Genomic DNA, 4,460 nt, shown 5'->3' on the forward strand with positions numbered 1-4,460 from the left:
CTGACTGACGGCCGCAACGACCAATGGGAGCGCGGGGAGCGGCGGGGGGGCGGGGCGTGGGCGGGGCCGTCGTAGCGCGAGCGCCGCGCGCTTTCCGCGTGTGCGCGGCCCGGAGCGCGGCCCCGGCGCCGCCGCCTCCGCCCGCCCGCCGCGGGGCCCCGCGCCGCCCGCCGCCCCCGGGGCCCTGCCCCCCGCCGGCCGCCCCACAAACTTCCCCCAAAGTTCCCGCAGGCCGCAGGACCACAACATGGCCGCCTCGGCCCCGCGGCCTGCCAGAGCCGCCTCCCGGCCCTGCGGTACCTGTTGGAAAGGGCCGTGGCCCGCCCGTGGCCTCGGCCGGCGGAGGGAGGGGGCTGCGGCCTTTGTCCGGCCCGGCCCCGAGCGGGGTGAGCGGGCGGTTTAAGCGCCCCGGGATTGTCCGAGCGCTTCGGGCTCTGGCTTGGCCTCTTGGGGTCTTGAACCTCGGTGACGCTGGGGAGGTTGGCTCCGGAGCGGGGCCTGCGAGCCTGAGGTTGTTCACAAGGTGAAGTCTCAGATTTCGGCGCGGATTAAGGAAAATCTGCTCTCGTTTCCATCATGGCTGCAATGTCTGGCAGTGCCTCCGCCACCTATTTTGTGTATTTCCATAGGGAAAGCACAAGGTGTATTAATACCACCCTCAGGACTTGGCGTTTTGCACTAAGACTTGAAGCAGCAGCTGCTGCTCTGAGGTGCCATGGTTCCTGCCCAAGGCCAGGACAACCCTTTCTAAAACCTACATTAAACTCGATTCTGCCATCTTCCTAGAAAGCCACTTCCAGCACCCAACTGGCTTTAACCCCCCAAAGTTTTCCCCAGCATCTAAACTGTACTTGGGTTGTGAATTTCAGCTTCTTTGTGCCATGCCCAGCAGATCCAAAGAACGATTACTGAGCATCAAATTCCAATAACATTTTACAGACTGTGTCCTTTCCCATAATATTATCATTTTCTCCCTAAAACTTTATACAGACTAAACAAATTCTTGTAGGCCTCATGATCTCATAGGCCATATTTTCTAAACCTTTTGTCATTCTTAGGCTCCTCTGGACTCCGCATTCCTGCCCAGGTCCGTATCCAGTAATCAGGTTAATTAGGTAACAGATCTGAGCGTGGCATTTGCAGAGTCAGCAACAGCATCACCATGTTGGTTCAGACTCCTCCTGATCCCCTGTAATCCCCAGATCCCTTTCAGTGCTGCTCCCTGAACAGCTGTTCCCCCGTTCTTGACAAATTCATGGTGACTTTTTGATTTGTCACTTTTTACGTCACCTCCCTCTCCAAGGGCCGGGATGTCAATAGTTTATTATCTTCCTGCACTTTGCAGTTAAGCTGAGCAATTTTCTGTCCACGGAGCCACCCCTCTCCCCCTTCCTTCAGTCAATGTTGATCCATCAATGCCATGATTATTTTGTTAAAACACACCAATTATTTAAGGATGGCTCTGACTGGCCTCCTGTATCATGGGAAATGCATTTTCCAGCCTCAGTGTAAACATGTAACCACATGCAATCACACCTCCTTCGAGTTCTCCTGCGTTTATCAAGATTTTAAATAATGTTTCAGTAGTTTTGTCCATTTTCTGAATTAAACAGGCCTAAAACACATTTAGAGCTCTTGGTCTCTGAGCTCTCCATTACCATCAAGGTTTGTGTTTGACTTCCCTCAGGAGGTTTCTCCTCTCTCCCTGCAGTTACTCTTTCATCCTTTCTATATTCTGGGAAAAGTTTTTGTGGAAGAGAAATGGGAATTTATTGAAGGGTCTGTGAACACCTTCTGAACAACTTGCACAACGAACAGTTTGGATCAAAATGTGCAAGTGAAGCACAGATTTAAAATTCACATCTGAGTTTTGCATTATATTTGCTCTGCCTTCTTTTTCACCTTTACATTTTCTCAAACACTTTTATTTAGAAAAAGAAAATTCATTAAACCACAAACTGACCTAAATAATGACTAGTGAGAAGATTATTTCCTTGTAAAGAGACAAGATAAGCTGCTGTGAGATGCTGCTATGCTGCAAGTATAAATGGCTGTAACTATGCAGGAAGTTACAGACCTGGTTGCAGCCAAGAGAGTAAGTTTATTCTGGAGCATTAGTTTGTAACTAATGTGACTTTTTTATTTTTTAACCCAAACTGGCATTTTTTATTCAGTACAAAATCCTCTAAAACTGAATTTATGAACCATCTCGAATCAAAGCAACGAATCAGAAATTAATCTCCTTTTTGTGTGCCACTGTTTCAATGAGCAAAATTCCATGCTGAAATGTGAATTCTCCTTCTCTAAGGAGTCACTGACTCCAGAGGTAAAACCATCCAGACAGAAACATGGGCCTACATCAAACCAGCAGTGAGCAGCACAGGATGGTCAGTCTGAACAGCCCACACTGAACTCAGAGAGTGATGCTCAAATAATGAGGAATGGTTTGAAAATTGGGAATGTCCTGCAGAGGAGGAGGGCCTGCTCCTGCTGTCAGAGATCTGCAGTACTTCAGGAATGTTTTCCCAGACCACCTTCTTGAGCTGAAGTAGATCAGGAATTCCTGAATAAAGGCAGAACAGACCTGAGTCACTCTGGGGTGATTGACTTCTCACCTTCCTGGAAGAGGCAATCAGATACATGTTCCTTTCTCATTCCTTTGGGCTAAAATAATGGGGGTTGGAATGTTGGAGATTCCTTTCCACACATTTGGCTCTCAGCCTGGTTCATTTCCCCGTGCAACAGCCCCACTATTTAAAAGTCACAATTTCCGAGGAAGGGAAATTAGGATTCTGTGTGTGTTGCAGTCATGGCACATATGACCAGTAATATTAATACATATTTTTGTGGCAAAATACTACAAAACACATTTTTGTGTTCTGTACCTGGTTTGAAGTGTCCTTCTGCCTTATTTTATATAACTTTTGGGATGAGTGGATTATTGATCTACAGAAGAGGTTTGTGCTTGGTTAATTTTATAGTTTGTCCTGGGTGATTCTGTGGTTTGTCCTGGGTAAAAATTGATTTATGTGTCAAATTCAGTATTGATTGCAATAAAACATTTAGAGCTTATTAATTTGGGAAGATGAGGATGAGGAATTTAGGATTCTCATTGAGTCTGTTTATCTGTGCTTCAGTAAAACTTCTGGCTTAGCTACAGCTTCTTACCTGGTCCCTGAGGGTGAAGGGGGTGACTGCATGATCCAGAATTGTGTTAAACACAAAACACAAATAACAGGACACAAGAATGACTGCCAGGGAGCTTCAGGCATCTGTCCCAAAGCAGAGCTCACACTGGAGTTGTCTGGACTCCCTTGATAGCCAACAGAAAAATGCTGGCACCTCTGGGAGCTGGTGCACTCCATTCTAGGACAGATGTTCAATCAGGTGTTCTAAACCAGAAAATGTATTTCCTCATCAAACACAAAGGAGATTATTCACAGATTTGGAGCTTAAAATAAATGGAAATGTTTATTTCCACTTACAACACTCTGGCACAGGTTTGCCCTGAGATGTTGTGGACTCCCCATCCCTGGGAGTGTCCAAGGCCTGGCTGGACAGGGCTTGGAGCTCCCTGGGACAGTGGAAAATGTCCCTGCCCATGGCAGGGGATGGAACTGGATGAGCTTGAAGGTCTCCTTCAACCCAAACCATCCTGAGATTCTGTGAGACACCAGGTTTTCAGCCCAAGTAACAGGAATAGCCATTCTGTTAATGCTGTTTTAGGACACTTTGCTCAACTAGGCCTTCAAGGGTGGCTGCCCTGAAAGGCAGAACACAGAACCCCAAAATCTGCCAACAGCCTGGCCTGGCCCTGGCTCCCTGTGGCCCAGCACTGGGCTGGACAGAACACATTTTGTGCTCTGAACACTAAATCCTGCCTTTCTCATGCCCATCCTGTGAGAAACCTGCAGTTCCCACTGGCTGTGAGCTTGGAGCCAGCTGGAAGGGAGGAAATGGGGCTGCAAATCAGTTTCTGCTGCCTGCCAGAAGGTGTTGGGGCTTTTTACATACTTGGAGATGGCCCCTTGCATTCACAGACTTGGACTTTGCAGAGGCCTCGGGGTCTCCTAGGGCTGAGTCAGCTCTGCTCAAAGGGTCTGCTCACAGACTTGCTCAACCCCAACTTCTCTGGGAATCTTCAAATGGCTTCTGGGAAGACTTCTAGTAAAATAAATTCAAAATCAGTGCTAAGGGTAGGATGGTTTGTGAAACTTTCTTGGTCACAACCCTGTCAGTTTTGGGTCTCCCTGGGAATGGATTGTAAAAGCTGGGAGCACCAGCCATGTCCTGGGGCTGTGTGTGGGAGCAGTTTTGGCCACTCCAGGGATGCAGGCAGGACCATCTGGCAATGGTTAGGTTGTTGTTATTCGCTGTGTCCATTGATTCTACCCCAGCCTGAGACAGATCCTCAGGCGAGCTCGTGAGTTCCTGTCTGGGAACTCCCCACCCTCCTCCTC

Source organism: Melospiza melodia, chromosome 16 (genome assembly GCF_035770615.1).
Source record: "Melospiza melodia melodia isolate bMelMel2 chromosome 16, bMelMel2.pri, whole genome shotgun sequence".
Taxonomy (NCBI): Eukaryota; Metazoa; Chordata; class Aves; order Passeriformes; family Passerellidae; genus Melospiza; species Melospiza melodia.